This window comes from Myxine glutinosa, chromosome 7 (assembly GCF_964187855.1).
Source record: "Myxine glutinosa chromosome 7, kmMyxGlut1.1, whole genome shotgun sequence".
NCBI lineage: Eukaryota > Metazoa > Chordata > Myxini > Myxiniformes > Myxinidae > Myxine > Myxine glutinosa.
In genome coordinates this window covers 50844126-50857118 of record NC_136267.1, presented here as the reverse complement: position 1 = coordinate 50857118, position 12993 = coordinate 50844126, and the positions used below count along the sequence as shown (strand labels likewise).

Below are 12993 nucleotides of genomic sequence, written 5' to 3'. Positions count from 1 at the left end.
TAAATTTGAAGAGAAATCTGAAAATTGTAAGAAAATAACGAATCTTATAACTAAGTGTATTCTTATAACTCCTTCTGCACTGTTGTCTTAATTCATACCTCCATAGGATAGGCGATAGGGTGTCACTCTACTGGGACCTGCGATACTTGGAGGAAACCCAAAGATTTGAACCACCTGTTTTTAAAATTCCCTCCATATGAGGGAAGCAGATGGAGTCTATCTTAAAGTATGAAAGAGGTGGGGATTGGCATATCGAATCTGCCGAACACTTTCAGCCATTTGAACCAGAAGCATTCCCGACTCTGAAAGGCGGTTTTGAGATTTTATAAAGAGAGCCGGAAATAAATATAGTATTATCGATTAGCTAAAGGCTCCTCCATTCACTATGTCTGGGCGTGTGACGTATATAGAGCCTCGCAGCTCTGAAAATGCCATAAAACTTAAAACGAGGAGGAAGAAGAAGAAGAAGAAGTTCCCTCATCCATATTCAGCGAAGCAACAGGTGGAATTTGCTAGCGATGGGTGATAGTTTGAGTGAGAGCTGTGGTGCGACCCCCACGGTGTTCACACATGTCTTTATATGATGTGGCCGAGTGAGCGACGTGGTAAGATAAGGTGAAATGAACGATGATGTTTTACGTACGCAGTTCAGTCATCTCCGCTATGTTAGTGTTAATTCATGGTATAACTGGATTGCACTTCAGGGAGGTGCTGACTCACACCATTATGTTTCTCTTTGGAGAAGTCATGTTTGTTTTGTGATTTGATGTACTATAACAGGATTGACAGTCGTTTTAAGCTGAAGTCAGAACGTATTTTTATGCACATACACTGATAATAATGAATTGGCAGTTTTATATTTTAGTATGATGACCTTTCACTGGAATTTAGCATTACTACAGGATGTAGGTTTTTTTTTTTTAGACAGAAGTGATAAATTTTTTTTAAAGTACCAACAAATCTACACAAATATGAATATATAGTAGGGGGCAAAATTAAATTCATTTTGCGCACATGACCTGCCCATGGGTGGCCCGAGCACATTTGCAAACTTTAAGTGAAATTGACCAAGCAACCATGACTTAGAGGAGAAACATAATGGCATGGGTCAGCACCTCCATCAAGCGTGCTTCCTGTCTCTGCTCTGCTCATAATGCATCAAGACGTCTTTGTATGTTAGTTGGCAGAATAAATCAACAACAGGGGCACCTAGAATTGTCAGATTTGGCACGCATAGCTTGAAACACATTGCGTGCACACACAAGGATCTTTGGCACAGAAGGAGGCCTACCCTGCACCAACCCGTGTCGTAGTTGCCAACATTGAGAGAACAAACAGCGGTAGGATGGAAATGATCTGTGGTGCAAGGGAGCGAAGCGGCCGAGGGGAGATGGTCTGGGAGGGGAGGTGTCCTCCTTCCACGGTGGTTACATTTTGTAATTTTAACCTTCAATTAGCACATTCTAAGACACTTTTATGCAAAATTAAATCAGATTAGGCCTAATCATGTTTTCCTAATGAATTGAAGTTGTTATTTTTTTATGTGTAATTCGTGAATATGTTTTGGACTTTACATTGTATAACATATGTTGTAATGAGTAAAATATAAATTCAAATTTAAAGATAAACTCAGACTTAGCCATGCCCTACACTCCATTACAGACTTTACGTCAATCTAATGCAATCAACAATATAAAATACCATATAAAACACAGTGTGCGTTTGTACATTTGAACAAATGTCTGATGTCTGTCCCCCTTCATAAGGACGATTTGAGTAGGGTTTTTAAGGCCAAACTTTTAACACGACTGTGTATTCATTATGGTCAAAAGACACAAAAGACTCCTCACACTCAAAAGATCCAGAGGATGCAAAATACCCAAAAGACCCTAAGGATCCAAAAGACCCCAAGGACCTGAAAGACTCTGGGGATCCCGAAGACCCAAAACACTCAAAAGACCCCGATGACCCAAAAGACCCCGATGGCCCAAAAGAACCCGATGTCCCAAAAGACTGAGGAACCAAAAGCCTTAAAGGATCAAAAAGACCCAGAGGACCCAAAATACCCTGAGGACCCAAAAGACCCCAAGGACCCAAAAGATGGATGAACCAAAAGACCAAGGAACCAAAAGACCAAGGACCCAAAAGACTCTGAGAACCCAAAAGCCTGAGGATCCAAAAGACTTCGAGGACCCAAAAGAATCAGAGGATCAAAAAGACCCAGAAGACTAAAAAGGCCTCTTTTTCTTCTGGTTCCCCGATTGAGGTTGTGTTGTCTGAGCTCGTCCATGTCTATCAAAGTTGAGTTTTATTTTTGCTGTGTATGTGTATACTGTGTGTTTGTAGTTTCTAGTGTTTCTAGTCCTTCCTTAATATCTCTCCCGGGTTGCTCCCTCCTCCGGTATGATAGACCTGAGCCTCGTCCTGGAGGTGGGGTTGCTATCTTTATCAAAAACTCTCTTCCTCACTCTCTCTGCACTTTTCTCTCTCTCTGCACTTTTTTTTCTTCTTTCTTTCTTTCTTTCTCTCTCTTTCTCTCTCTCTCTCTCTCGCCCCCTGCAGGCCGTTGTGTTGGGCGTGGCATCATGGCGGCTGTGAGCAACTGCTCTGTGTTTTGGTGAGTCTGTTGTGAGTTTTTTCCCCCTCTCCTGCCCTCCCCTGCCCTCCCCTGCCCCCCTCCCTCTCCTTTTCCATCCTGTGTGCTTCGGCATTGTGTTTTCATCCGTTCTGCACCTTTGTCTTCTAGAGAGAGAGGTTTGAGAGCGGGCCCATTTTGGGTGCGGCCTATTGGCTTTGACGTCGCTTTGTAAGCCATTTTTGTGCTTATAATGCACGTTTATTATTTACTTTAGGTCGATTATTTAGGTTTGATACCTTCTTGTCCGGTTCGGACAAGGAGGGGGGTAAATTCGCTGGTATGGCGAATACACGCTCTCGTTACGAGGTGTTCGAAAATTTAACACGGAAGCATGCATTCGCATGTGTTCCGCCTGAAGGAGCTCCTACTGAGGACATTATCCTGGCCGTGGGATCCATCATAGGAGACGGTAATGTTCGAGCGGCATCACGAATGAAACAGAAATTTGTTGTCTTCGTGTCAGAAGAAAAGTTCGTTCATGACGTTGTTAGTACCGGTCTAACCATAAAAGGGGGTCATTATATGACAGTATCCCCTATGGATACGCCAGCTACCAAGATAACAATATCCAACGTTCCACCATTTATGCCAGGCGAGAAACTCCTATCCGTTGTGTCTCGTTATGGTAAAGTTGTCTCCCGAATCTCAATGATTCCGCTCGGGTGTCGCAGCGATCGTGTCAAACACGTAATGAGCTTTAGGAGGCAAGTGTACATGATTCTCCCGGATCGCGGAGCCGATACAGGTTTAAACATATCCTTCAAAGTATCGTTGGATGATCGGGAATACCACATGTATGCTTCCTCAGCCTCCTTAACATGCTTTAATTGTGGAGAATTCGGACACGTTAAAAGATTCTGTCCTAAGGCCTCTTGTCCGAAGTGTGGTGAACCGTGACATAACGAAAGGGTTTGTAAAAAGGCCAATCCCCCCGCCACGCCTTCTGACACCCCGACCGTGCTCGCTGACACCCGGACCGTATCTCCTGTTACCCCTACCGTACCTTCCGTCACCCGGACCGTATCTCCTGTCACCCCTACCGTACCTTCCGTCCCCCGGACCGTATCCTCTGACACCCTGACCGCACCTTCGGACGCCCCGACCGCACCTTCAGACACCCCGACCGTACCTTCTGGCACTCCGACCGTACCTTCTGACACCCCGACCGTACCCTTTGACCCCCCGATCGTACCTCTTGACACCCCGACCGTACCTTCTGACACCCCGACCGTACCTTCTGACAACCCGACCGTACCTTCTGACAACCCGACCGTACCTTCTGACACCACGACTGAGTCGTCTGACACACCGGTGCTTTCCGATTCCAATGTGATGACACCCACCGATGTGACTGACACAACTAGCATTGCCCCCTCTCCCGAACCCATGAACGAAGAATCCATAGTGTATTCTAAAAAGCGAAGAGCACCAGTGCCAAGCAGTTTCGCTGGTGCTGCAAAGAAGGCGGTCATGGGCGGCACCATTCCCGGTGCACATGTGTCCGAGTGTCCCTCTGACATTCCCTCACTAACTGAGTACATGAATACCGTTGTCAATGACACCAGCGAGTCTCATTATGTAAATGAGCCGAAAAATAAAATTTGTACCCCTCACCTGGAAGTTTCCGAGTGCGAAACCCCCAGTGAAAGTATGACCATTTCCGAGCTGGGAAATGTTTTTCCGCTTGTCCCCCCTTTGAATACCGAGCAGACTAAGGATTCAATAAACGTTCCCACTGTACAAACGGGGCCAGTAAATCTGAGTTTGCGGGGATCTCCAACCCAAGCTCCAACCCCAGATACAAATATCCACCAAAGTGTTAACGAGTGCTCTCGGGAACACCTTGGGAAACTTGTGAAGGTGCCTCCAGACAAGATCGCGGGGACAGCGGGTAATACCCCAGAACCTGACGACATGTTATCTGATGTGTCTGAGTCCGAGGATGACATTGAGGCAACCGAGCTGTCACAAGCGATGACAGGTCACTCACAGGTACCTCCTCAACTCATTTTTACATTCCTTAACGAAACGTATCGTCACCGCAACATTGTCATTAAAGACTATTTCCCTGACTTGGCTGCATTCATTTGCACCGCAAAGTCAATAATCAAAGCGCATGAGGATTTTGACCTGACAAGATCTCAATTCCACAGGTTAAGAAAGTTTGTTACTCGAGCAGGTACGGAGTGTTCCCAAGCACAGGGCGATTTCATTAACACAGAATGAAAATCATTTCCTTTGCGACCTTAAATATGAATGGTGGGGGTGCAAGTCACCTCCGTCAGGCCCAAGTTAAAAACGTGTTTGATCGTAAAAAGGCAAATGTTCTTTTACTGCAAGAGACCCACATCACACCTAACGTGGAACATGACTGGTGCCAAACTTTCAAAGGACGATGCTATTTTAGCAATCTGTCCGCCTCATCTGCCGGGGTTGGTTTTTTTCTAAAGCCAGGTCTAGCTTTTGAGTCTTGCTATTTTCAGGAAGTCATAAAAGGCCGGCTTATTTCCCTTCAGCTCGTACACCAAAACTTCCGCTGCACCATTTTAAATGTGTACGCACCTAGTGAGAGCAGGGACCGAAAGGCCTTCTTCACCTCCATGGTAAACCACCTGAAATCAGTTGATCTCGACCAATGTGTGTGCATTGGTGGTGACTTTAATTGCACCTTTGACCCTTCAAAGGACAGAAACTCTGCAGAACCCCACCCTGAGTCCCATGCGGACCTATCCCGTTTCTTTAAGATGGCCGGTCCACTGGATGTTTGGTGATTGCATCACCCCAACATAGCCCAGTATACCTGGTGACGATGTGCCAATGGCCGGGTGTCTTCGGCAAGACTCGACCGCTGGTACATTACTGTACCCTTTAGGAATGTCGCGGTCTCTTCAGGTTGTTTTCCATCATTGTTTTCAGACCACCATATGGTAACCGTAGATCTTTCTTTTCCTCGACCCACATGCAGAAATAGTTACTGGAAGTTTAACGTTAAACTTTTAGAGGATAGTTTATTTACAGACTCCTTTCGTGATTTCTGGGCTGAAATGAGTACTAAAAAATCTTCTTTCTCCTCAATTAGTCTTTGGTGGGACAACCTAAAGGCCCAAATTCGAGTATTTTGCCAACAATTTAATTCACACTGTACCAATTTAAAACATATCACGATGGCTTGCTTGGAAGCAGACATCTTAAGGTTAGAGGGCAAGTTGGCCAATTAGAGCAACCCAGGGAACTATCGGTTGCTACTCGAGAAGAAGGCCCAATTAAGGGATTTGATCCATGAAAAAGCAGCGGGGACACTGGTCAGGCTAAGAATACAGAATATAAAGGTTTCAGATACCCCAACTAAGTCTTTCTTTCACCTAGAAACTGTAGAGAAACCAGCACGACTTATATCTTCGGTTTTGGACCCAGGGGGGAACATCCTAACAAATCCAAGTGATATAAGATTAAATGTAATCGATTTCTTTTCTGATCTTTTCAAGGCCAAAACAGTTTCTCACGAAATTATGAATGTTTTGACCTCTAATCTTCCTTCTGTGGCTGAGGCCCAACGTCTGGAATTGGATGCTCCAATTACCCTTCCAGAGCTAACCGGTGCACTTGCTGAGATGGAGTCGGGAAAGGCCCCTGGCATCGATGGCCTACCCGCCGAATTTTTTTTGGCATTCTGGGACATTTTGGGCCCCAAGCTGCTCAATGTTCTGGATGCGTCCCTTTTATCCAGAGAATTACCGCTCAGTCTTAGAAGAGCAGTACACTGCCTGCTACCCAAGACTGGCGATCTCTGACACCTGTCAAACTGGCGTCCGATCTCTTTGTTGTGCACGGATTACAAACTGTTTTCCAAGGTCCTTGCAAACCGGTTGAAGACAGTTATTGGGGACCTGGTGTCACCTGATCAAAGTTGTGGCATCCCTGGCAGATCCATCTACGACAACATATTCCTAATCAGAGATTTGTTAACTGGTAAATGTGTCAAAGAGGATTTTGGATTGGTGTTTCTTGACCTTGCAAAGGCCTTTGATAGCATTGATCATGAGATTTTGTGTCATGTGTTACAAGCTTGCGGGCTCGGTGCTAATTTTAGAGCCTACATAGCTTTGTTATATGCAAACATCTCCAGCTTGATTAAAGTTAACAACGAATTTTGCCCACCCATAAAGGTTCAGAGAGGGGTAAGGCAAGGTTGTCCACTTTCAGGTCTATTATTTGCCCTCGCCTTGGAACCTCTCTTAATCGCCCTCAGAAAAGATATCCCTGGACTTGTTCTTTCTCCAGGACACCCACCTTTGACCCTGTCCGCTTATGCCGACGACCTATGTGTCATTATAAAAAAAAAATGCGACAGTGACGCCATGGCAAAGTGTTTGTCGGACTTCAACCTTGCCTCATCATTAAGGTGTAATTGGGGGAAAAGCAAGGCTCTGTGGTTCCCCTTTCCAAAAAACGACTTACCTGTGCCACCGTTATTACCACCACCTCCCCTTCCTGCAGAGCTAGTGTGGGCAAACGATGGCATCAAGTATTTGGGCGTCTTCCTCGGTCCTCCTCAGTATGCCCAGAACAATTGGGACAGGATCATTGACCAGGTAGATGGGCGTTTGAGCCGATGGAAAAGAGCTCTACCCCACCTTTCCTATAAGGGTCGCGTGCTAGTTGTCAACAACCTTGTCACTACCCTTTTGTGGCACCGGTTCATCTGCCTGCAACCCCGGAGGTTTTGCTCCAAGCTATCCAGAGGAAACTGGTGGATTTTTTTTTTGGGGAGGTTACCACTGGCTTCGCCCCAGCGCCATATGTTGTCCCTCGGCCGAGGGTGGTCATGGCCTAGTCGACGTGAAATGCCGCCTGTTGGCCTTCCGGCTCTGCTCCATCCAACGCTTGCTTTATGCAGAACACCTACCAGGAAAGCCCTTGGCCTGCTCCATTCTTCAACGAGCTGGGAGGCTCGGATACGGACAGGAACTTTTCCTGACCAACCTTCAACACGTCGATACATCTCTGCTTCCAGTCTTTTATCAGAGCCTCTTGAATGCCTGGCAGGGCGTTTCAATAAGTCGCCAAACAGACTCGTATGGCACTAACATGTATGCACATGAGCCTTTATTTTTCAACCCACTTTTCCCCGATATCCCGAGGAGTCGCGACTTCTGCCAGCATTTTATAGTGGCCAACATCCTGAAAGTGTGTCATCTCCGGCACGACTCTGGACAGGGATGGAAGCCTGCGAACGAGCTGGCGGACCTAACAGGTGTTCGGTCCAGGAGGCAAATCGGGAACATACTAAGAGCGGTGATCCGAAGGGGCCACCAGCTAGGCCTACATTGGACCCAGGGCGCAGAGGTTGAGCCCACAGTTCCAAAATTAGTTGTGGCTTTTACCCCAAACGAGCTGCCCCCCATGAGCGCAGGGTCACCCCCCTTCCATGCTATGAGCAGCAAGAGTATTTATAGGTCTTGTGTGAAACTTCTTCTTGGGGACCCACCTCTAACTGGGGTTAGCCGGTGGAAAGGACTCTTGCCTCCCGGTCCCCCCTCTGAGCCTTTATGGGATACAATGTATGCTGGACTTATTTCTAAAAGAACAGGTGACCTTCAGTGGCACTTGACCCACTGGATTGTTCCTTCCAATGCTGTCATTCGTTTTTTTCCCCCCATTTCAGGCTGTTGCCCCTTTTGTCCGGTGAGGGAAGATTTGTTTCATGCTTTCATTAATTGTGAAAGACTTTCTCCTTTGTTTCATTGGTTAAATTTTATTTCCCATAGATTGCGGGTTACCTTTTCTTTGAAAGCTTACATCTTTGGCTTTCCCCCCAAAAAGGGAACCACATCTATTGTATTCGGGTTCCTAACCGCTACTGCTAAACTGGCCGTATACCTGTCGCGGAAGGCGAAGCTGGGCGGCAGACCCATGCAGGAATGCAGTATTATGGTGTTTTTTAGTTCGTTGGTGTCAGCAAGGCTCAAGCTTGAATTTGGCTGTGTCCAAACTGCAAACGACCTTGCAAATTTTGTCACGACCTGGTGTGTTGGAGGGATTTGTGAGGTCCAAGATAACAAATTGTTAATTTCTGTATAATACAGTGCGGGTGTTTCTTATACACTGTTCCATGCTTCTCCTTGCCGGCTTTTTTCTCCCCCTGGTCTTGACCTACTCTTTCTTTCTTCCGTCTCTCCTCAGGGTTGCAGATGCAATTGTAAATTTGTACATATGAAATTATGCCTAGTTTAGAAATTATGCCTAGATTTTCTCCTCGTGTTTTTTTTGTATTTGCACCTTTTCTGTTGCTTGGTTTGCAGTGCACCGATTGTTTTTTCCTTCCGGGATTTCTATGATTTTACTGATTTTCCTGGATGAATTGCCTTTGGTGGTACTCTTGTTTTATACTTTTATAATAAAAAGAGTTAAAAAGTCAAGTCTCTTTCTCTCTCTCTCTCTCTCACCCCCAGGAGTACCTCTGGCTACGGCTTCCCCTTCGCTCCCACCTTTTGTTCATATGTGTGTTGTACCATCCACCAAACAGTGATGACTCCATCTATATCTCGCTGTCTGATAACATGGACCAACTTCTATCTACTCATCCCAACTATCTCTTCATCATATGTGGTGATTTCAATTGTCACCATGCCAGCTGGCTGGGTGTGGGTACCTCTCTCACCAGCCATCTCACCAGCCATGGCTCCTCAGCAAAGGACTTCTGCGACTCATTCGGACTGACACAATCTGTCAATTTCCCGACCCGGATCTCAGTCAAGGAGCATCTTCTCTTCTAGACTTGGTTATGACAAACTTCCCTGCAAATGTCTGCTGCTCTTCTTCTGCTCCAATCGGTTCATCTGACCATATGCTTGTTAAAGTGGACATCTCTCTGGCCATTCTCAGAGAGCCTCCTCAGCGTCGAAGAGCCTGGCATTTCACTCAGGTCAACTGGCACAGTCTTCAAGCAGCCATCAATCATCTGGACTGGTCTCCCATCTCTGCTGCCTCTGACATCAACTCATCCTAGGAATTCTTCCAAAGTAAATTGCTCTCTCTCATGCACAGATTGATCCCATCTGGTCTTCAGTTGTCATAACCTTCCTCCCGCCTATGGTACATGGAATGTTGTGGTGAGGCAGTTGCCTGAAACAACTTGCCTTCGCCTCCTGGAAGGCAAATCCAACTGAAGGAAATTTCATTTCCTTTCACAAAGCCTGGAACAAGTATGTGTCCATCCTCAGGAGAGCCAGGTACCACTACCTCTCTACTCTCAAGACTGAACTCTCACACCTGACTCCCTCTTCCAAATCCTAGTGGCGTCTGGTCAAATCTGTTTCTGGTGTTTGTTCCCCTTCCATCCCTTCCCTTACCTCAAACGGCTACACAGCTGACTCTGCACGTGAAAAAGCTGAATGCCTCAACTCTGTGTTTATCTCGAAATCTTGTGTCCCAAACCCGTCCCTCTCTGTACCCACCGTACCCAGTCGTACCCAGTCGTACCCAGCTGCTCCTGGACTCTGTGTCTTTCTCTCCTGACAAGGTGGAGATGTTTCTGTCAAACCTCGACTATGATTCTGCAACTGGACCAGACGGCATCAGCCCACCGGTCCTAAAATCCTGCTCTGCCGCTCTTTCACACCCTCTCTCTGTTCTCTTCACCCTCTCTTTTGCTCAAGGTCATCTGCCATCAGCTTGGAAAAAAGCCAACATTACTGCTTCATACAAAAAGGTGCAAAAACAGATCCTTGCAACTATAGACCAATCAGCCTGCTCCCAATTATCAACAGTGTTGATACCAATTATCAATTGAATCCATCATTGTTTCAGTTATCAAATCCCTTCTCTTCTCCAATAGCTTGATCTCTGATCATCAATTTGGTTTTAGACCAGGTCACTCTACTCTGGACATGCTGCTTCTGTCTCAACAATGGATGGAGGTCCTCATTGTCAAACAGGAAATTAGAGCTGTCTTAGAAATTAGAGATGGAGGGATGAATTAGAAATTAGAAATTAGAGCCTTGACATATCACGTGCCTTTCGACACGGTCTGGCACCCCACTCTGCTCACCAAACTCTCCTCATATGGTATCCATGGAAATCTCCACGTTTGGCTTGCTGACCTCCTCTCTGGTCGTCGTCAATGTGTGGCTTTGAATGGATTTCTCTCATCTCCCCTGCCTGTTCAGGCTGGAGTTCCCCAAGGCAGTGTTCTGGGCCCTGTACTTTTTCTGATCTTCATCAATGATCTCTCTGACTCTTGAAAATCCTCTCTATTTATTTGCTGATGACTCCACTCTCTGCCGCTCCATTCTTCATCCCTCAGATCGGCAGTCTGCAGCCCCCTCACTCTCTGCAGTCCTGGACAAAATCACAGACTGGTCAAACAATTGGAACATGTCTTTCAATCCTGCCAATCTCACACTCTCACTATGTCTCTCAGAAAAGACCGACTGGACAACCCTCCCATCTTCTTTCTGAACAATCCTCTCCAAGAAGATCTGTCACTTAAGCTTTGGGGTCTCACTATCTGCCATGATCTTTCCTGGGAAAACCACATTTCCAAGCTGGCCTCCAAAGCCAGTCGCCGACTGGGCATCCTCCGTCGTGCGAAATCCTTCCTTGGCACACCTGACCTCCTCACCACATACAAGGCTTTCATCCGCAGCTCAATGGAATACTGTTCTCCCCTCTGGGCTGGTGCTCCTGCCTCACACCTAGCTCATCTTCACAGTGTTGAAACCAAAGCTATCAGAATCATTGGAATCTCCCACGATGAAGCTAACTCTGAGGGCCTTTCACTCACTCACCGCAGGCAGGTAGGTAGGTGGTCTTTCACAACCTGAATTCAAATTCAGACGGGATTGAACCGACGCACACGAATGCCTAACCCCGTTTTCGCTTCGCGAGCACAGGGTAACTAGAACGGCACTGAGTAGAGAGCATACCTCCACCTGGTTGGCCATATCACTCAATGGTGAAGAATCACTAAATAATTCTCATATCCGAATCCATATTCAGATATCACCCAAATCGAACCTATTCGTCCTTGTCACACACCCATCCGGTCGACAAAGTTTCGTCCAAATCCATCCATAACTTTTTGAGATATCCTACTATGTATCGTTTTTGGCCGTATCCCACAATGGTGAAGAATCACTTTAAAAAATTAAATAACTCTCATATCCGAATCCATATTCAGATATCACCAAAATCGAACCTATTCGTCCTTGTCACACACCCATCCGGTCGACAAAGTTTCGTCCAAATCCATCCATAACTTTTTGAGATATCCTGCTATGTATCGTTTTTGGCCGTATCCCACAATGGTGAAGAATCACTTAAAAAAATTAAATAACTCTCATATCCGAATCCATATTCAGATCTTCACCAAAATCGAACCTATTCGTCCTTGTCACACACCCAATCGGTCGACAAAGTTTCGTCCAAATCCATCCATAACTTTTTGAGATATCCTACTATGTATCGTTTTTTGCCGTATCCCACAATGGTGAAGAATCACTTAAAAAATTAAATCACTCATATCCGAATCCAACATTCAGATCTTCCCCAAAATCGAATCGAATCGTCCTTGTCAGACACCCAACCGGTCCACCAAGTTTCGTCCGAATCCGTCCACAACTTTTTGAGATATTCTGTTCACAAACAAACAAACAGACAAACAGACACGAGTGAAAACATAACCTCCATCCACCTTTGGTGGAGGAGGTAATAATTACCTTTGATGATGAGAGGAATTGACCACAGGAGGAGTAATACAAAGATGAACATTTTGGGTAATGACTGATCCATCATTTTCTTCAAATCTGGAACAAATACATTTGATTTGTCTCATAAAATACACATATTTTAACTGCACATTAATTCAAGACGAACAGCAACTAATATCGTACAACAAATATATCATTCCCGTGAATGCATTCTACCGGATTCAACAAGGAGTTTGGTTTGTTGGTTGCATCATTGTTGTTGAGGACTGGTTGGCTGTATTGTTGAACTGCAACAACAACAACAAAAAAGGTCTTAAAACATTATTCTGATATCCCACATTTTGCTAACGATGGTGACTGCTTTATTACTGCGACTTTATTTATGCGACTTTATTTATGCGACTTTATGCGACTTTATTACTTTATTACTGTGACTTACTGCGATGGTGATGTGACCCAAACTATACGTTTCACTTACACCCTATAAACACCCCAGAACATTTAAAATGCCAAATCTGAGCATACTCGTACGTGGGTGGTACCTGTATTGTCATTAACGGAGGGAACGGGTTGTGTATTATCTACCTGAAGTGTTTCTTAACTTTCAGAATGATTCAACAAATGTCTATTTTGTATAGGTTAAAC

At 45.5% G+C, this 12993-nt stretch overlaps 1 protein-coding gene across 6 annotated transcripts in view; it reads right to left on the bottom strand.

The window, feature by feature from the left end:
• The window catches only part of LOC144892943 (uncharacterized), a 246928-nt gene that overhangs the window by 216153 nt on the left and 17782 nt on the right, over positions 1–12993 (bottom strand). For 3 of the 6 annotated variants that reach the window (XM_078781716.1, XM_078781714.1, XM_078781717.1), the window contains exon 2: positions 12358–12444. The exons of 1 other annotated variant lie outside the window; for it this stretch is intronic. The gene's annotated coding sequence lies outside the window, so the exon portion shown is untranslated. Of the gene's footprint in view, positions 1–12357; positions 12445–12564; positions 12636–12993 lie in introns of all 6 variants that reach the window. 2 more of the 6 variants (XM_078781715.1, XM_078781713.1) reach the window with 1 other exon arrangement.